This window comes from Choloepus didactylus, chromosome 5, assembly GCF_015220235.1.
Source record: "Choloepus didactylus isolate mChoDid1 chromosome 5, mChoDid1.pri, whole genome shotgun sequence".
NCBI classification, from domain to species: domain Eukaryota; kingdom Metazoa; phylum Chordata; class Mammalia; order Pilosa; family Megalonychidae; genus Choloepus; species Choloepus didactylus.
Genome location: NC_051311.1, coordinates 79,997,475 through 80,019,938, shown reverse-complemented (window position 1 = coordinate 80,019,938; position 22,464 = coordinate 79,997,475). Strand labels below are relative to the sequence as shown.

The window sequence follows — 22,464 nt, the reverse complement described above, 5'->3', positions numbered from 1 at the left end:
TATTTTAGACCCAGGAAGAATGAAAACTCCTTTGTAACAACAGGTATTTTTGTTTTGACTCATTTTGTAAACACTTCCTCTAACACGATACAAACAGGATATTTCATATTTCACATTGCTTTAGTCTATCATTAATGACTGGTATTTTCACGTCAGGCAAAATGATCAAAAACCTATCCATCTTCAGTTTATAAGTGGTTCTTTTCAGTTGACAAAATAACATATGCCCTTGAAATTTTAGTTTTAATTCTGTTAAGAGTTCTGAATTCAAACTCTAGTTAACTTTTTAAAGTTGCTTAAAAAGTCTAGCTATGGAATTTAACACTAAATTTTAGTGGCAAAGAATTTCATAGTTTGATTTTATGTTGTATGGTTAAGTATCTCTTTTTATTGGCTTTAAATTTATATGCCACTAATATCATCTAATGACTATTTATAGCATACAATTGGATTGGTGCAAAGAAGAGATAACCATTTTTTGCATCACGTTTCATAACATTGCTTTCATTTACTTAGCGTCTCTTTTGCAAGGCTAAATAATCTTAGTTGCTGCATTTTCCTGTCATTACATATTCCTTGCTATCTTATTTCCCAGCCCGCTATCACAACCACCACAAACTGGTTTTGGCTTAAACAATGTATTTGGAAGCTAGAAGGCTTGCTTCCTCCTCCCAGGGTCCGTAGCATTCTGGCTGGCTATCAATCCTTGTGGTCCCTGGCTATCCTGTTGTACATGGCAATGCCTGTTCTTTTAAGTTCTGGCTTCTGGCAACTCCCCATGGCTTTCTCTGACTATGTCTGGATTTCTTCTGCTTATAAACAATTCCAGTAATTTGGATTAAGGCCCACCTTCATTCAGTTGGGCTAACCCTTAACTAAAATAACATCTTCAGGAGATCCTATTTACAATGGGTTAACACCCACAGGAATGCAGATCAAGACCAAGAACATGTCTAAATTGGGGTACATAATTCAATCCACCATACCTGACATATCTTTAAACATATTTTTGTCTTCATTGGCCCTTTCCATTCTTGGTTACATGTTTTAAGCAAGATGGACAAAACTGAGGCTGTGCCTCACTTAGCTAATGAGATTGGTCTAAATCATGGCCCAATGTAATTTGGTTTGCTATATTTTTTAATTAGTAGTGCTACTTATAGGAATATAAAAGTGTTGTTAAAAATGGGAAATTAAGGGAGTTTGCCTTTTGTTTCAGTTGAATTTGAGAACCTCGATTTAAAGAGGCCAACTAGAATCCAAATCAATACTAATTTAATAATTAATGAGCAGAAGACAGAATGGGAAAAATATCTTCAGAAAGGTATCAGTGCAGTTTTGTACTTTTGACTATTCTCCAAATTTTAATTTATAAGAACATGTTTAGCCTAGATTCTAAAAATTTTTGTTTTTCATTGTTTCCTGCAAAGTATACAGTTGCCAAATATTTCATGTAACAATTTTATACCATCATTTCACAAATTCACACATAATAAAAGAAAAGTAGTGCCCCCCTAAACTTACTACACAAATATATCTAGCAATTTAGCAAAAAAAAAAAAAGAAAAAGTTCTTCAAAGACTGTTAGCAATGTGCCATGCTGAAATTAATGAAATAATGCTTTCATATTGATAGTTATAGTAAAATACTAGTACAATATATGTGAAAAATAAAGTCATCACTTATCATCCTCAAATATGCAGGAGATAACACCAATAGAAGAAGCATAAATCTAAGTAACATATAGCTAAAAACAGCATTCCCATTAATTCGATCAAAAACATTTATTCATTGTTTTCTAAGTGCTGGGTAGGACATGGGAACATACTGATGACTAAAACTACCTTGTAATTGTATGGACTACCTTCTAGCAGGGAAACAGACGATTTCTAAAACTGTTTGCTATGAGAATGGTTCTCCAAGTGCAGTCCCTGGACTGGCAGCTTCAGCATCACCTGGGAACATGATAGATACGCAAATTGTTTCTACTGCTACCCACTGAAGCTGAATCACTCCAGGTGATTTTGACAAAGTTTGAGAAGCACTGTGCTACACATTCAGGTAATCCACAACGATTAAAGTTTATGACTAGAGCTGCCATTGCTTGGGGAACTTAGGTATTCCACAGGAAATAACAAGTCTCGTTGAAAATGAACATCCTTTTCAGTTCCTTCCCTTGGCAGAATGAGACTCTTCCTGACGATGAAGTGTTAAAAGGCCTTTCATATTCCTAGTATGCAGAGAAAGTAGTGAAGTATGCAACTAAGAACCTGCAAAGATCTGTAATTAGGGATTTGACAATGGAAGCAGGCAATACCTGAGCAGAAGATACCGTGGACGACATGGGCCAGAAGATACCATGTTAGGCACACAGAAGATGACCCCACGGTCCTGATTAAATATTCACTTAGTTCCTTATCTAGGAGGAACTGGAAACCACCACCACCACTATCTAGAGTTTATTCTTTATGGTTTTTTAAAATGAATGTACCCTTTTTTTAAAATGTATGAAATTCTTAGGCTACTTTGTGTGATCAGCAGTTTTGAACAAATATTTTTATTATCTTGATAAAACCTCAATTTAAAGATCCCATCTAGGCATTTTATATATGAGTATCTTGACCGTATAGACTCTACCTAAAAAACAGTGTAAAAATTCTGTTGCCCTACAGTGGGCAAGGCTAGGAAGCAGTCCCTCAGGGAATTTTGCCGATGTATTCTATACCTAGAGAGCAACTATGCCCAAGCGAACTTTGCGGAGAGATTTCCAGGCCAGTGTTATCATGGCATTTGTGTGTGTGTGTGTGTGTGCACGCGCGCGTGCGCACATTAAATGGCAACGCTACAACAGAGGATATGCTGTTTGTGGAGTCCTAGGTCTTGTTTTCATGAGTAGCTACAATACATAATTGTGGAGTTGTGGTGGTTTGAAACTGTATGTGCCCCAGGAAAGCATGTTCTTAAAATTAATCCATTCCTGTAGGTGTGGACTCATTGTAAGATCTTTAGTTAAGGTGTGACCCACCTCATTCAGCATGAATCTTAATACTATTACAGGAGTCTTTTATAAATGGAATAAATACAGAGAAAGAAAGCCACTGAAGCAAGAAACAGAAATCAAGGAAATTTGGAGGAGAAGGAAGAGACTAGCAGATGCTGCCATGTGCTTTGCCATGTGACAAGCTAAGGACCACAGATCACCAGCAGCCAGCCCCAGAACATCACAGTCTTTGGGGAGAAAGTACCACCTTGATGATGCCTTGATTTAGACTTTCTTTTTTAGCCTCAAAAGCATAAGCTAATATAAATCCCCATTGTTTAAGCCAACCTATTTCATGGTATTTGCTTGAGCAGCCTAGAAACTAAAACAAATGGCCTCATTCATTTAGTATATATATTTATTCAATATATGCTTATCAAATTCTAGCAACATGATCTACTATCTGTGGGTCCTCCAGAGAAACAAAGGAGTTGGTCCCTGATCTCAAGGAGCTTAGAGTCCACTAAAGAAAAAAAACCATTTAGAGAAATACCTGGAGGTATTTTCCTTAATAAGGCTATAAGCAAACTTCAGCAGGAACTTGGGAGAATCAATTAAGGTCTGCCTGCTTTGAAGGTAGTCAATCAAGTCTTCCCAGAGAGGAAACATTTAAGGGGAGACTGGAAGGAATGGTTAGAATTTTGTCTCCATGTTATCAAACTGGAGGTGGGGAGGGTGAGAGGGTGAGACTAGACAAAGGAGATAATGCAGCATGGCAAATTCTGGAAACTGCAAAACAGTAATGATAAAGAATAAAAGCCTGGGAGGGGGGTGGGACAGGAGCAGACAAAGGCAAAACTAGATCATAGGAGTAAACAACAGACATGATTACCCTGTATTCTAAGCAGAGGATTTCAGATTCCACTCTGTAGCTATGTGAATTTTGAATAGGATAGTGTTTCCACCCCAATCTCTTTGGGTTTTAATATGCATAATGTAAATCAGTGTCTTATCTGAAATGTCATATTTTTTAATCAAAAAGGTGTTTGTTAAATGAATAAATGAATGAATGTTATCTCAAGGCTTGTTCCATTACCAGGGGATAAAGTGCTAATTACTTTGAATATACAGACATTTGATTTCCTTAATGATAATCTCTTCATTATTCTCTCTCAAAGGGGAAAAAGAGAAAGAAGAGGAGGTCCTTTTCACTCTAATGGACTCTTCAGAATGATAAATCAGAGCCACAATTTCAACAATTTAAAGGAAAACTTTTAAAATAAATAACAGAAACAAGCTGTGAAGGAAAAAAATAATATATAAAAGAACAAATCTGAATCAGCTTCTTTGGGTTTCAGTCCATAAAATGAGGGGAATATATTAGATGGTCTTTAAGTCCTTGTCAGCTCTCTGTAAATTCTCACTTACTCTGCAGAAAACAAAAGAACTGGTGCCTAAAAACCATCAATAATTTAACAAAAAAGTAAACAGCAGAAACTAAAATTCACTGGGCTATTTTACGTTGTTAATTCATCCAAAATTTCTGGAGATTTTTGTTTTTGTTGTTTATTTTCTTTAATTTTTTCCAGGCCAGTTCTCAAAGTTTCCCAAAGAAGTGCTTTAATGGAAAAGCAGAGTGAGTGAGTTCCTGAGACCTGGGAAACACATGTACTTTTGATGTTTAGTAATTTACCTTAAAAACTCATGTGAATTTGACATTCTACAATATAGTATAATCACTAATATTTCAATTATGAGACAATAAAATTGAGATTCCAACAAAATTGGCTTTCTTTATCCTGTACCTTACCCTCACCCCAGCACACACACACATACACACACACTGACCTCTGCCTCAGAAGTTAGTTACTGTCCGGTATGGGAAACAAAGACAAGCTACTTGCCCTTAGCCTAAAGGCCTCTTCAAAGATGGCTCTGCCCCCTGTTACTCTGACCATGACAAGTCTTTCCTTGTCTACCCATTAACTATGTTTTACAATTGCAGCATGGCAATTTTCTCTCTCTCTCTCTTTCTTTTGCCTTCAAGGCTCTGGTCACCAATTGCCATCTATATGAAAAGAACCCTACTTTTCCATTATTATACATACATCTCAGTCCCTTTATTCTTTTTTTCAACAGATACCCTCACTCCCCCTCACACTTTTTTTCATTCTTATTGTCTCTTCTTTTTTCACAGATCTTTTTGCCTAACAGTGTCTCATAAAATCACTAGGGTTAAATCCTTTGATGACTCCTCCTTCAACTGCTTTTTCTGCCCAAACTTTATGACATATTTGTTGTAGTTTTGTTTAACATTTTCACTGGATTCAAAGTCCAGTGAGTTTTTCATATTGCCTTTCCGCTGCTCTGTGTTTTTCCAACCCATTTTAATTATCTAATTATTGAACAAATTTCTTTTCAATGAAATCTTTCTAAATCCATCTGTGGTGGACAAGTAATGAACATGGCTAGAGATTAGAACACTAAAAGCTGTTTGTTGTTGATAACAATAATGATAAATTGGGAAACACATACCACACTTAAATTTTATGTTTTCTGGGGTTTTCTAAATTATATTTTTCATTTCTCCAACATAAAAAAAAGTTTTCTGATATTACCTATGTTTGCATTTATTTGACTCTTCTGGTTTCTTAAATGTTTTAGTTGGCTGCTTATTATATATTAATTTTTCTTTTAGATAATAAATCCACAAAATTGGTATTTTCCTACATGGTAAGGATCATTCTTATTATTTTTTAGTGTGACCTGGGACAAATTACTTAACATCTCTGAGTCTCAGCTTTTTTATCTGCAAAATGGCAATAAGATCTATTTCACAGATCTTTTGGGAGGACTAAATCGAAGAGGGTATGTGAAGCATTCAGCTTACTACTTGGAATATTTTAAGTGTTCAGTAAATGTTTTTTTTTTCCCCTGCCTCCTTTTCCAACAGGATTCTTTTTTTTTTTTTAATGTAGAAAATTTAGCTTCTAAGAATGCACCTTTATCAATATCTTCAAACTTCTTTTATAGATAGCTTCATGATTATTAATATTTCTCATTAAAATTACTGTAAAAGAGAAAAACACAGGATTTTAAAATTAATTTTGAATTTATTAGGTTTTTTTTTAACACATTGCTGTCAAGGGCCCAGATGTGCACCATATGAGTTGATCAAAATGTACATAGGAAGTTGTGATAAGAGCTTTTCTTTTTAGTTTATCAATCTTAAATTCAAGGTTATTCTTACACAGCTGTTATATATTAAATATAATATTTTGTGTTTTATCAAGAATGGTTGGTCTAAGAAGATCATGGTGTAGTTTGGAGCAGATATTTGTATTTCTAGAACATCTCTTCAATATGGACAACATATCACAATCAGAATAAAATATTTGGGAGATTATATTTTGCCCTAAATATAGACTTTGTCCAGCTACAGTTTTTTAAAAAATTTTTTTTAGCTATGGTCTCTTTTAAAACAAATGTACAAACAAACAAAAACCCTAGAGCATATACATCTAAAAGTGCCATTGGAAGAATTGCATTTCTTTAAAAATCCTTCAGATGGTAGAAATTAAGAAGCAGTCTTAACTGAGAAATGAATTAATGCATTAATAAAACGAGATCAAGGGAGGGTCATATGGCAATCATTTTTAATTCCATATCCATCAGCCATTCCCTCTTAACCACTCTGTTACCAAATCCCCAATTTGTCTGGATTGGCAATGGACCCAGTCTCAAGGGATATATGATTGTTGCAGGGAAGCTAATCATTCAAATTTTATACCCTTTCCTATTGCTCTTGAGCTAGTATTTGCCCAGTTCTGGGCAATGAGATATGAGGGGAAGTCTACTGGGGAGCTCTGGAAAAGCTTTGCCCTTCCTTATAAAAAGACAGAAGAAAACATGCTGGAACTGCCTCATCCCCATTTGTCTTGCCTTGAACAAGACCATAATGTCTGGAGTTTTTGTAGTCATCTTATAATCATAAAGCCACAGACATGAGGAGAAGAGTCAATACACCAAGGACAGTAAAAAAAAAAAATTAAAATTATCTGGGACACTGATAACATGTTTAAGCTGCTGGGCCAATGCTGAAACTATGCACCTTTAGATTTCTTGTTACGGTACAACAAATGTTGTTACTATTTAAGCCATGGTTGGTCAAATATTCTATTGCTTAAAAGAAAAGGCATTCCTAAATGACACAAAGGATCTTGTTTTTGTTTTGAGGTTTGTTGCAGTTGTTGCTGTTTTTTAAATTATTATTGCAATGTTAGCACAATTGGTTGAAAAATGAAAAATCCAGAACAACCATAACATCCAAAACCTGGAAACAACCTAAATAGTCATCAGAAGTGGATGGATTGTAGCATACCTGTACAATGGATTGTACAGATCCTTTTTATTGTACTCAGCAATGAAAAGGAATGAAATATTGATATAGGCAACAACACGGATTAACCTCCATATTATTATACTAGTGAAGGAAGCCAGAGATAAAAGATGACATACTATATGAGTCCCTTTGTATGAAGTTCTAGAACAGGCAAAACTAACCTAGGGTGAAATAAATCAAAATAGTTGTATCCTCTTTAAGGTTGTGTAATTGAGAAGCAAAGAGATCTTTCTGGAGTAATGGAAAGATTCAGTATCTTGATAAAGGTAGGGGTTTACACAGGCATACGTATTTTTTAGAACTCACTTTACTGTGTAGTTAGTATCTATGCATTTCACCCTATGTAAATAAAATAGTGAAGAAAAAAATTTTAATGAAAAAACAATATGAAACAATTTTCATCTATTCTGGTAAATATTAAAAATAGTTACATAAAAATGTAGTATTGTCTAGTATAAAACAATGTGGGGAGAGACCACAATAAAAAAGAGGTCAACAGGAACCAAAATTTAAATTATACCCACCCTTTTAACCAGAATTTCTTCTTTAATCAGTTCTTATTAAGAAAATAGACAAATGTGTGTGTGTGTGTATACGCATACAAGAAATTTCTATCAGTAAGTGACAGGTGAGAGTTTGAGTAAAGAGTATCCCTTGTCCCAAAATTGTAGCAATGAGAGATCAAATATAAAATATAGAACAAAAATCTCTGGTTCCTGTGGGGCAAAGGGGACAAAATGTGTTCCACACAGAAGGGAGACCTAAACCAATTTCATTGAAGGAGGTTGAAAAAACATTAATGGTATCAAATTCTGCCTGAGCCTATAGCTTGTAGTGAGCAGACTTAGGGAAGGAGAAGTGGTGAAAGAGATTTAAAAATACTAACAACAATAAGAACATGGAAAAACATCTCTCCCTCAGAATGATCCTGCAAACCAAAATTCTGAATCACTTGAGGAAATCTGACATTAAAATATTGTCAAATCAACAGGGATCTAAGACATAAAATGAATCATGCTATGTCTGCTTCACTGGTTTTTGTGTAATAAGGTGGAACCTGAAGAATGGCATCTTTTTCAAATTATTTATATTTGTTACAGAATTATTGAACACAACAAAATATTATCATATATAAAATTATATAATCTGTCTAATCCAAAACTTCCTGTTAATACACACTACACACATGCATACACACTCACTTCTTTCTGGTGGGAGTAAAGGGCCACAGTACCTAAACTTCCAGGCGGGTGATAAGCATGGTCCATTTGTTGATTTCCATGCAGGATGCATGCTTTCTTTCTGCTTAGATCAGGAGTCAGCAAATCCAATCCATTGCCTGTTTTTGTACAGCCTGCAAGAGTTTTTACATTTTTAAATGGTTGAGAAAAAATTAAAAAAATATAATATTTCATGATGTGTAAAAATTATATGAGATTCAAATTCCATTGTTCATAAATAAAGCTGTGTTAGTGCATAGGCTCTCTCATTTGTTTAGATATTTTCTATGGCTCTTTTTGTGCAGAGTTGAGTAGTTGGGATAGGGACTGTATGACCTGCAATGTCTAAAATGTTTACTACCTTGACATTTACAGAAAAAGTTTGCTGACCTCTGGCCTTGACCATTACTAAGACGAAGATTCAAAACAAGGGCTCTCCATCAGTGTGAGGTCTAGAGCCTCCAGTCAGACACTCCATCTTCCAGCGTTAGGAGAATGAAAGGACAGCATGCAGTGAGAGCAAGTATCATCAAGCTGTGAAAGTCCAGAGTTTGTTATAATTTGTGAACCATTATATATCAGTTCTAGAGATGATTATTCTAGATTCTGCTGATTATTCTATGATTATTCTGTGGTGATGCTGTTTCTATTACCCCCAAACATGTGGTTGTAAGTTTTACAGATAAGTAAAGGAAATAACCCTAATATGTTAATTTTAGATGTGATTAGTATACATATGGCTCTGATTCTCCCACTTGCCTGGCTATAGTTTTACATATTTGTGAATCAGGCAACCAGATTCATACTGATAAAGGGCTGAGGCCAGAACTGGAACTTATAGCCATCATTCCCTTACATAAGCATGTTACTGTAAGCCAACAAAACCAGGAAAACAAAATTATAACACAAACGCATTGCTGATGAAACTGATGTCATAGAAAAATTGGATAAAGACATTAAAATATTTATGTTTTGAAATGCTTATAGACAAAAATGAAGGTATAATATACATTAAAAGAAAATCAAAATATAAAACAGAATTAGAGTGTTTTTAAAGAAGTAGATTTGAAAAAAACTATTAGAAAATTTGGAAATGAACAGCATAATCATTGAAATATAAAAATTCCATGGTTGAGATTAACTCCGGACCAGAAACAAAAATAACAACAATTATTAATGAATTGGAAGATAGTGCTGAGAAACCAACCCAAACGTGGACCAGAGATATAAAAAGAGGAAAAAGAGGAAAAGAACAATTAAAGAAGATGGGGGATACAATGACTATCTGCATCTAATAAGAAACTTGGATGAAAAGGAATGGATAAAATGGCAAAGAAGTGATAATCAAAGAGATAATAACTGAGAATATCCCAGAAATGAAAAAAGAAAGATACCAGCCCACCAATCTAAAATAAAGACACAATTTTAAAGGCTACAGAAGAGAAAAGAGATATTAACTACAAAGAAAAAAATAAGTTGACTAACAGCAAGAATTTTTTCTCAGCAAAATGGACACCAGAAAACAGTATATTCTTGTAAAAAAGAACAGGAGAGCAAGAATACATTTCAATGTCATAAATACACCTAAAATATAGACTCAAAAGTATAAATCACAAATGACAGAACTGAATGGAGGAATAAACAATAGTAGGAAATTTTAATACTCCCTTCTCAGATCAGCTACATCAAGCAAACAAAAAATAAACAAAGATACAGAAGTTCTGAAAAGAATACAATGGAATAACATAACCAACATTCTTTTCAATCACAGATGAATTTTTTTTTAAAATTGTCATACTAGTCCAAGAAAGAATGATGAGTAAATTTCAAATAATAAATATCATATAAACTATGTTCTACCATAATATAATAAAATTAGAAATCGGGAACACTAGAAATGTTTTAGACATACCACATATATAGAAACAACATAGCATATATTAAACAGCTTTTTGGTTAAAAATATTATAAGGAAAATTAAAGTTTTAGAACTGAATTAAATTGAAAATATTACTTTTCCAAATGTGTAGGAACAGCTAAAGTCATTCTTAGATGGACATTTAGAGCATTAAAAGGGATGAAGAGTGATTCATTGTAGCAATAGAAGGACTCAAGAAGATAAATGCTGAAATATTTTCACTTAATAGCATAGCTTTAAAGCATAAAAAGCAACAATAACAGAATTGGAAGATGAAATGGACAAATTTATACTTATTGTAGAAAATTTTAACACCCTTCTATCATTCAATATAGATAATGGTTGATTGATTAAAGAAACCATGGTTCAATCATATAATATAATATTCTGTGCTCTTAAAAAAGTTTGACTTATTTATCTTGAAATATGTCCACAGCATATTTGTTAAATGAAAAAGTATATTTTAGTGTCAGTGTACCAGAGAAAGTGGGTGTGGTTGTGAGTTAGGAAAATACTTGGGAAGAACATATTCTAACATTAGATTTTGGAAATGGTCTTTTCTGAGTGCTGGGATTGTGCTTACTTGATACTTCTTTATATCTTCCCGTTAGTGTGTATTATTTTTTATAATCATAAAAATTTAAAAATAACACCAGCTTCATTTTGGAGGGAAAAATAAAGATTATATGATACCTCAATGTGCAGAATCTCTTTATATAATATGTACTTAAAAATCCAAATGACGTGATTAATTTCGTTCTCTCTCTGCTCAATTTTTTTCCTTTGTTGGGTGGCCTTTGCTCTCAGAGTCTCTACCAGGGAGCTAGGTACAAGAACAGACAAAAAAGAAGAATCATTTCCTAGATGCCATAGGTAGACCACAAAAGAGAGCTATTTTAGAAGTGTAGAAATAAATATAACTGTTTTTAATAAAGGAATATAATGGCATTTTTTTCTTGAAATACTATCCAGAGACATAAACAAATGGTCTGTTTCGATTTGTGCCAGTACTTATAACCTCCACTGTCTCCTTCCTCGTCTAATTAATTCTTGGTTTTCGCTATCAGTTCTACACATTTCTTTTTTAACATTTTTATTTTGAAATGGTTATACATTCACAGGAAGATTCAAAAATAGTAGAAACAGGTCCTGTGTACTCTTCACCCAGTTTCCTCCAATGATTACATCTTGATAATAACTGTACTACATCAAAACCAGGAAACCGACATTCATGCAATGTGTGTATCATTACATGCCATTTTGATTTGTGTAAGCACCACAGCATCCATCACAACAAAAATCTCCCTGGTGCTGCCTCTTTAGAGTCACACCTACTTTCCTGCCCCCATGATACCTTACCCCTAGCAACCATTATTCTGTCCACCACCTCTATAATTTGTTGTGATTTTTTTTTGGGGGGGGGGGGTGTTATATAAATGTAATCATACAGTATGTGACTTTGAAGATTGGCTTTTTCCATAGCGTAATGCCCTAGATCTATCCAAGTTGCTGTGTGTATCAATAGTTCATTCCTTTTTAGTGCCAAGTGGCATTCCACGGTATGGAAGTACCTACAGTTTATTTAACTATTTACATATTTACAGATGTATATTTTTGTGGTTTTCAGTTAGGAGATATTACTAATAAAGCTGCTTTGGACATTCCTGTACAGGTTTTTGTGTGGACTTAAGTTTTCTTTCCTTAGGGATAAAAGTCAAGGAGCTCAACTGCTGTATTAATTTTTTAGGAAACTGTCAAACTATTCTTCCAGAGTGATTGTACCATTTCATATTACCACCACCAATGTCTGAGAGATCTAGTTTCTCCACATCCTCACCAGCATTTGGTATTGTCACTGTTTTTTTTTTTTTTTTTTTTTTTTTAAACAGGTCTAGTAGTTGTGTAATGACTAGTGATGTTGAGCAACTTTTCATGTGTTTATTTGACATCTATCTATCTTCTTCAGTGAAATATCTCCTCATGTATTTTGTCCATTTTCTAATTGAATTTGTTGACTATAATTGGAATTATTGAATTTTGAGATACAAATCTTTTTCAGCTATGTGATTTGCCAGTATTTTCTCCCAGTCTGTAGAATGTCATTTCACCCTACTAACAGGGTCTTTTGCAGAGCAAAAATATTTAATTTTGAGGAAGTACAATTTACAAATTTATTTTACTATAGTGAGGTATCATTTTAGTGTATATTGGTACATCTGTCCAAGTAATAGTTCTCTTCCTTTTTCTAGGTATTCTTTAAGTATCTACTTTGTAAATATATGACAAAATTTAAAACCAGTCTAAAAAGGATCAATCTAATAAGTAACCAAGTTAACCTAAGTGTTACCAAAATTAGATGGGTCACATTTCAACATCAATAAATTGAACACCTATAGGTTTATTACCTTTCAGAAGAGTCAGAAGTTTACCCAATGCAGAGTCAGTCATCAGAAACTGAAAACAGACTAAGAGAAAGAGTAAGCAATTATGCTATAGCAAACATCAGAATACACAGAGAAAATTTAAAGCTTATTAATAATATATTTTGCTTATATAATTTTAAACATTGCAACATAAAATCAAAATTGATGAATAATTCCCTCAGTAAATATTTTTTATCTATTATATGTTAATTGCCACACAGATCATGTTTTTACAAGTCTCTTATTGATGACTAAGGTAAATGTAGAGAAATAAATGAAATGGATTATCCTGTATGTCCACTTCAAGATCATCCCTGCTCAACAGTCAGCATCCTAGAATAAGGCACTACCTTAGAATGACCAAGATAAGGAACCTTACGTATTCATGGCAAAGACCCACCTTTCTGCAGTCTGGGAGGCTCTCAAAGCACTCCCTGAGGTTCTGCTGTGGAAAGGAACAGGACCAGCAGGCCTGTTCTAACAAATGTCTCATCAGGTCTTTACTCTTCCAGCTGAGTCAGCTCTTGACATGCAGCAGAATCCCTGTGAGGAATGAAATCCTTGATGAACTTGATTATGGTAAAATAAAACGACTGCCCTCAGATCACCAGTGTAAAGTTAAGAGTAGTTGCTAACAAGGCAAGAATCCCACGCTATAGTCAAAGCCAGTAAAACAGATGCAAGTTCACTTAAGAGAAGTGTGACCCTAGCTTCTGTTCAAGAGTAGCTCCAGCGAAAACTTTGAGGGATAAGGAGCAAAGTACTGATAGGAGGGAGCCCAGGTCTGCCTGGTAGTCGTGAGGAGGGCATTCCTCCAAGAAAGAAACATGTCCAGCTCCAGTTTAGGCTCACAAAATTCCAGAGACAACTGCTCAACATGCAGTCAAGAAGAACACCAAAGACATTTACTCTGAAATGAAAGAACTATTGGAAAGCCGCCTCTGGACTCCATTTCCTGGCTACTCTTAATAAAAAGACACTAAGAAATACCATTTCATAACAACAAAAAAAGAAAACATACCCAGATTCTTTCATTGGGAAGAATCTTGGATTAGGTGACCTTGAAGGCCCAATCTAACCCAAAGATTATGATTCTAAGGTATTAAATATTGACAGACAAATACTGTGGTCTCAAAAACTATTTGCTGAATGGAATTGAACTGAATTGAATTCAGGAAGTAAGAGGGTCTATATTTTATGACTATAGTTTATCTAAATCTCACAGGCAAACATCTGTATGAACTTCCTTTCCTTTGAAAGTCTTACATTTGTTCACCACATTTCCCTGTTAAAATCTGCAAGGTAGAGCTGATCTTGCTAACCAGTTTTAGAGGTCGAATTGCCTTCAATAGTTCATTTTGGAATGTTCTTTCCACAATAATAGGTCCCAACATAGAGTTTTCTTATCTATTATGTAAAAAATAAATTACCTGAACTTGATTTCATATAGAATCATGGACTAATGAACATGGATTTTTGCTTAACAGATACTGCTTTTTTCCTAGCAAAGATACTTTGATTTATGATCCTTAATGACCTAGTTATTTGAAAAAGCCATGGAAAGTATCAATGAGTTTTCTTCAATTGGTTAAAATATTATACATTTCTTTCACCAGTTCAGACATCTTTGTCTTTGATCCTGATTCACAGAATTTAGTGAGGAGGTGGAAAAGAAGATTATTATAGAAGATGAATCAACAACATGATGGACAAAGGATCACAGAAGTAATGAAAAGATTTTTTAACTTCAAAAAATAAGTCAGAAAGTGTGAGAATCTTTGGATAAGGAAATGAAATCTTGCTTTAGTAGAAATTTTATCTGTCCAATATATATGATATATTCTTATAGGAGGAAACATTTATTTATGTATCGTGAACACTATCATAATATTCTGTATAAGTCTCCTGAAATGAACTCAGCAATTCACCTGGTACTCAAGAGTTACTCTATTATCAAAATAACTAATTAATATACCCAGATTTCATATTCCTATGTTATGAAAATATTTTTTGTGCCTATTTATTTTATCAATTTGTTTAAGTCTATAAAGCAGTCTAGATATTATCAGATTGATTATATAATCAATATTACCAGGCTCCGGCAATGGTTTTCTATGGCATTCAATGACATAAACTTTTCAAGAAATCAACTTGGAATAAAATTGTTAATTTTGGTTATTATAATATGAAGGCAGAAGGCATAATTATTAACAAATTAGGGAACACAATTCACTTAGCATGTTTACGATAATTAGATAAAAAAGTGCTTATTGACTTGCCAAGTTTTGCTAAACTAAACTAATTTTGATTGTCTACTCAACTACTTTAAGTGTACTATAATCTAATTAGAAAACCTCCAAGGACAATGGTTGTTTCTTATTTTAAATATGAACTGAGAGTCTAGTCTTACTTTCTCACTTCAAAGTTTATTTTTATGCATTTACCTGGGAATAAAGACTGAAAATGCTTTAACAGTTATCCTTTACGATACAATGAAAGCTTAAAAGGTCTTTTACACATGATTTTTTTTTATAGGCATATCTGGGAAGTTGCCAAGTTAAAATGGTTTATGTTGCAAGAAAGTTGTCTAAAACCTGGAATGCATTTTCTCATAAACATTTAAATTGTGTAGAGATTCCCTGCTATCTCATGAAGTGTACTTATCATATGTAGAAATGCTTTATTTGTACTAATAAAGTGTAAAATACCAATCTATTCAGTAAATAAAATAAAAAGTAAATATTGAAATGTAATTTTACATTTAAATTAAGTACTGTGCTTGAGATAAATTCAGTTTTACTAGAGGATGTTGGTCAGAAGATACTAAATTTGTGGCAATCCAAAAAGGCACTTCAGGTTACTTTCTTTTCAAAAATAAAATTTAAAACTAATTATTTAATAATTGTTTTATTTTTCCAACTGTAAAGTAATAAATGATCATTGTAGAAAATATAGGGAATATGAAAATTAGAAAGAAAAAAAATCTCACTTGAAGTTCTACCACTTAAATATAACCTTTCTTATCACGGCCATATTGGTTACTTATTGCTATGTAACAAATTACTCCCCAAATCACAGCTTTAAAACAGCAAACATTTATTAACTCACAGTTTCTGAGTGTCAGGAATCCAGGAGTGGCTTAGCTGGGTGGTTCTTGCTCAGGTTCTCTCATGAGGTTGGAATCGAATTGTTGGCTGGAGACTTCACTTCCTTACCACGTGGGCTTTTCCACAGGGCTGCTCACAACATGGCAGCTTGCCAGAGAAATGATCCAAGAGCCTGAGATGGAAGCCATAGACTTTTATAACCAAAGCTTGGAAGTGACATACCATCATCTCTACCATATGCTCTTAGTCATACAGACTAACTTTGAAAAAATGTAGGAGGGGACAACACAAGGATGTGAATTCCAGGAGATAGGGATCATCGTGGACTATCTTGAAGGAGAGTCTCATAATGGTATGCTTCTTTCTAGTCCTCTTTTGTGCATTTTATTTGCTATTTTTGACCCATTAATACAACAAATGCATTTTATATGTTATTGCAGTTTCTCAAAAATATTATTTTAGTAGCTAGACTATATTATATATTGTTGAACTTTATATTATTTTTAATTTTGTGCTATTCCAAAGAATTCTATGATAAACAGCTTTTGAGTGATGCATCTCCTTCTGTATTTCTGATAATTTCTTTTGGACCACAGCCTAGCTATGGGACTAATTTTAAAACCCTTAACATAAGTTGCCAAATTGCTTTCCAATTGGGTTGTATCAACTTAACTCACAGAGGATTATAAGAGTGCCTGCTTCACCACTCCTTTTCTGGGGACTTCCAAAGGCTTTGGAAGCTAATTGCACTAGTTTTGGATTTTTTTTTCCTCATGATGATTATGTGTGTGTGTGTGTGTGTGTGTGTGTGTGCTGTGTGTGTGTGTGAGTGTTTGTGTGATAGTAAGAGAGGGACAGATAAAAAGAGTAGAAATAGAATTAGTGAGAAATACTTTTCCAAGTTAAATGAGAAAGAATCAGGAGAGTGGGGAAATGAAGGAACTTAGAGGGATGGTATATATAACTGAGAAAGTATTGCCAAAGACTTTACTGTATTTACTGAGGTCGGAGTAGAGAAAAACAAGAGTGGTAGAAGGAAACTGGCATGCACCTTGATGGGACAGATAAAGGTAGTTGTTGGGGAAGAGAAATTGGGAAATGCAATTTCCTATGCCTGTCCCCAGAAGACCATGCTGGCCCAGGATACCTTGTCTTATTCCCTTGAGATTTAGAGAGGATGAAGGAGAGAACATATGATTCCTTTCCTAAACTCAGAAAGTTCATGCTCTTTTACTTTCTTTTCAGTTCTTTTGCTTTCTTTTACTTTTATTTTCTTTTTAGTTCCCATTTATTATAAAATTATTTTCCTGTGGTGAAATCATGATATATTACAAGTACTCTTTTTTTATTAAAATGTACTCTATGCTTAAAAGTAAAATGAGATAATTCAAAGGACTGCCTGAATACCTCTTCACAATTGTTAAACTAATCATTGTCTTTGATATAACCAGGTTTTTACCACAACTTTATTCATTTGTCCAAAGATTATAAGTTTTCTAAGGCAGCTACTTGGTGAATTATAAATTTTTGACTGAGATATGTAGTCTTAAATTTATTTTTTAAGTGACCATCACAAACAAAAAATTAGGGCTGTGTTACTTTCTTACTCTAATCTTAGGAAATATTTTCTCTGGTCTCATGGTATCCTGCATATATCTCCACCTTATGTTTTATTGAATTTCATGTTTTATTGAAATAATCAATTTATATATCTCATTTCCCTCACTAGAATGTAAGTTCTTAGGAGGGACCTCATCTTATACATCTTTAATTTCTGACTACCTAGCATAGTGTTTAGTACATATTTGTTGAACCATTAAATAATACAGTAGGAAACCTGAATGCCAGATTAAATATATGCACACAGACACAAACATATATTCCACATAAGAAATCACAAAATTCTTCACAGTCATAACTATTTCAGCCAGATGGCTGTGCTGCAAAGCAGACTTAGAGATTTGCTGAAAATGATTCACAGCTAAAAGCATATCTAACAAAGTTTTAGTGGAATATATTTAACATCTAAAATAAATTTTTTGAGGCATGGCATTCACTTATTTATTCATTCATTTAAAAAAGATTGTTAAACATCTTGTGAGAAGATGGAAGGGTGGTATATACAACTTGCAAATTTTGTCTTTAGTGACTGGGTGGATGAAGTTGCAATTCACCTTTTATCAGGTGTCATAAGGAATAGCTGACCAAGGAGAGAAAAGGGCAAGTTGGTACCTTTGCATAATCCAAATGGAGCTATCAATAAGCAATTGAATAAACAGATCTGGAGCTTAGGAAATATCTGTGGGGAGTTTTGGAAGTTGTTAGTGTAAGAGTAGTGGCAAAGGTCAAGGCAGAAGATGAGACAGCAGAGGGAAGAAAAGGAGAAGAGCAGAAGAAGAGGGCGAATGACTGAACATTTATATGATTTGTTAAAATTAATCACTTCAGTGCATTCTTCAGGTAAACTATTATGGTTACTGGAGCCACAGAGTTATTAGACAAAAATAAAAATCCATACTGATGCAGGATCTTGATATAGTCCTATTCAGCTCACAGTTTTTAAAAAAATAATGCTGAATTTTGTCACATAGTCTTGTGTCAGCCTTTATTTCTTCAAAATGTAGTGAAGGCAAACTGAAGAGATTATGAATATCTGAAGGTAATTAACTTTTATAAACATTATAAACTGTGGTTTGTTAGCACTTCTTGCCATCAGTTTTCTATGATGAACACTTATAATCAACAGTGATGAACCTCTTTACACAACTGAAGAAATCTTTTGTAGACCCTAATTGATTTTTGAGAGAAGTGAGTCATCAGACTTTCCTGTGTATTACAGTGGATAGGACATGGCAGTTAACCCTCTTCAGTTCTATACTGACAAACAAAGGTATTGCCATCACTCAGCCATATCAGTTTTATAGATGTGAATAAGATGAAGAGAGATCCCGGAAGGGGTGTGGCAAAATGCCCTCTTGGAAGTAAAAGGAAGGAGGGTGATATTCTATGTTTAAAACATGAAATTGTTAAAAAAAATATATCCAGAGTTTTATTAACTAGCTGTATGACCTTGCTCACATCTCTGGGCTTCTGCTTTATGATATTTAAAATGAGGGGACTGTTGTAGTTTCCCTTCAGCTCTAAAATTGCATTGTAGCTCAGAAACATGCAAACTTTAATTATAATGTAGAAACATCAATATGCAAATAGATCTTGTGTTAAGCAATTCCCCACATTTGAATCAACGTGGCAAGAAGCAAATATCAGGGTTTGGACAATTTGATTATGCTTACTCTTATAGAAAGAAACCATGTCACAGAAAAATACAGGTTCTATTAGGTTTAACCATACAGAATTGTTATTTGTGTGGGTTAAAGTTAGTTGAATACAGACAATTTCACATGATTCAACATAATGTTACGTCTAGTTAATGCCTTACCAACATAAGCAAGCTATTACATTTGACTTTTACTTAAGGTTTTTCTTGGAAATAGGTATTTGGTAATCAAGTCCCTAACTCAGAAATGTGTGGAATAATATAGATAGTAAGGTATTTTGAGATCTTTAACAGGTAGATACACTATAAATACCATGCCATTGGAATGTTGTGTGGAAAAGAGTCTTCATTGCTTGATGGAGGCTTTATTACTGGAATTCTTTATCTGGTAGTTGTCCCCTCTCCTTACTCATTTGAATAAAGTCTTCCTTGGTATATAACCTACTTATACTGCAACATTCTATCCCTGAGCAATTGATCTTCGTCTCTGCAGCAAGATTAACCAGAACCGGAACCTGATTAAAGCCTTTCAATCAATTTTTTTAAGACACTCACAGGCAACCTCTTAGAAAAGATATGCTGCCTTTACATATTACAAGATTAGATATACTAACAAAGAACTAGGTTACATTCAAGAGAGAGTTAAGAGTCTATTATTCACTCTAGGACACCGGTGGCCCTGTACTTAAGTCTCCATTGTTCATATCAGCAGCCTACTTAGAAGCAAGGGTAAGGGGAGGAGGCAAATCTTCGGAGGTATTACTGGCTTGAAAAGGCTTTATCTAGAGGCTGGTAGATGTGGGATATATTTTTCCTGGAGAAGCGGTTATTATAGAACCCAGGTATAAGCCTAGGGTAATAAGCAAATATTTGTTGCTTCAGGATCCAGATAAATTTGGGGCATATGTTATAAGGATACAAACGAAAACTTTAATCTGTGATTTAAAAAAAAAAAGTTGGGAAAGCTCATTAAGATTTATTATAGGCCCCAAATTTTGTAGTCCCAAAGCTTAACGACAGATGGTAGTGTAACTCCACCAATTTCCAAAGCCTACATTCAATTTGCTGTTGTAATATAGATTACCCTTAATTTGACTCCCGTAAAACTAGGATTTTCTCTTTTCCCTAAAATGTGTCTGGGAGGAGAGTGGGGATAGTGTTTAAAAGAAATCTGTTTATTTGCTCATCTTCAGAAAACTGGGGTGGGGGGGGGATAGGAACCTGATATGTGTGGGTTCTCCTGCGTGAAAGGAAAAATATTTTACCTTGAATTTATAGAACACTTTTGTTAAAGATTTTCTGAAGTGAGTAATACAACTTTGAAGATGATATCTCTAACAGAAAATTAAAAAGTAAAAAACTGCCTGTTCTCCTCTCTCCCAGCGATCTCCTCCAACAAGTCAGCCACATTTTAACTGCATCAATTACATCAATGAAAAGGCACTTAAGAAGAAAAATGTACTTGTTTGAAAGTTTTGAAGAAAACAGACTTAAGGGTGTGAATAATTATATTTTTGCAACAAATACCAAGAATCAAAGCAGTTCATTCCATTTCTAACGTGTCATTCGCGCATGTTGCTTTCCTGCATCCTGGCTTTAGTTCGTCTCATTTAGGGTGGGTTTTTTTCGCGCAAGATGCTCTAGCAGAGACCATTTCAAACGAACTTATCTTTCTCTGACATCCTAACAGAGCAGAGTCTCAGATTTTGTTGATTTGCGGTTTCATCGTAAAATAAATCTGAAATCAATTTTTCGGAAGGGAGCCTCGAGGTCCACTTCGTGCAACACTTCAGTTACCCAGTAGCCCCGTTTAACGTTCCCCCAGGAACCTCTTGAAATGACTTTGGCAGATCCACGTGCTGGAAAGGGGCCCTGAGCTGAAGCTACTACTCTGCGCGGCGACTGCAAGGGACAAAATTTGGCTTTCCCTCTCTCTCCAATATGCAGTGTTTCGTTTAAAGGCTGCCGTGAGCCAGTTGTGCTGACCAGTGACTTGTGCAAAAGAAAACTATTCGTTCGCTGTTTGCCCTTTCAGCGTTTTCCTCAGCTGCGGAAACCGGGTTTTCCTATTATAATACTTCAACTTTTTTTGGAGTCTGTTAACACCGAGCGCTAAACCCTGGCCGGCTCCAGCAGCAGCCAAGGCGAACAAAGCCCGCAGTGTTCCGGACCATACTGGGGCGGGGGTGGTGGGCGAGTTAAAGGAATTGCAAATAAATATATTTTATGACCACCCATCAACAAACTACGTGCCACCGTGGCAGCCCCTGGTAGCTGGGCTGTGTGTGCAGTGTGGCCAGGGGCGGGGGCTGGGAGGGAGACGACCGGAGAAGGAGAGCGAGCGGCGAGCCCCGGGTCTGAACTTTCACCTCTCGAACCCGGGCCCAGCCCATTGGCTGCGGGCAAGGGTCCGCCGAGGGCAGGGGCTCCTGGCAGGAGCAGCTTTCTCAACTCCTTCAGCGTCTTCTCTGCGGGAAGGGTTGGTGGCTCTGGGAAAGGCAGCAGGCGAAGAGGAGATAATGGGGGCGAAGTTAAGCGGGGTCACAAGAAGTCTGCGGGCTCAACTCGCGTTAGAAAGACGGTTGGGAAGGGCACGCCAGCAACTCATTAAGATGTGTTCCTCCGACTGAGATATCCTTTTGCACCACTGGGCACTTGGCTGTTTGTACTCACGGGCTGTGAATCACACGAAAACGTGTCTTTTGGGTACAGAAAAGTGAAAGGCTGACCAAACCCGTTCCTCTCCAACCCTTGAAAACATCAACTTAACTTCCAAGTAGCCCGGACTCTCTTATAATGAACCTTTCCCGCTGCACTTCCTTGGGACGCCTAGAGAGAGAGAGCAGTCAGTGGGGTCGATGTATGCGGGGGAAGAACATGGGGAAAAGTCAAAAGCCTTGACCTTTTGACTGTTCTGTTACCTTTATTCACAAACCCTGTGGAAAGGTACACCCTCAGCTTCCCAAGGGTTTCGACGCGTTTGCTCTTCTCTTTTTCAAGATAGTTTCAGGGTAATTCCGAGAATCCTCTTTTTATTTAGGTTAGCTAGTGAGGCATAAGCGCAGAATACTTATAAAATTATCCCCACAATTCAGAAGGGCGAGTAGGGTCACGTAGGTCTGGTGCCTTCTAATTTT

At 35.2% G+C, this 22,464-nt stretch overlaps 1 long non-coding RNA gene across 1 annotated transcript; it reads right to left on the bottom strand.

Moving 5' to 3' along the window:
• Positions 1-11,212: 11,212 nt before the first annotated feature.
• LOC119534716 lies at positions 11,213-13,476 on the bottom strand. The gene is made up of 3 exons (XR_005217110.1): positions 13,344-13,476; positions 12,926-12,985; positions 11,213-11,343 (listed from the first exon to the last, which is right to left on the bottom strand). It is a non-coding gene; the product is annotated as an uncharacterized LOC119534716 (long non-coding RNA).
• Between the last annotated feature and the right edge of the window lie 8,988 nt (positions 13,477-22,464).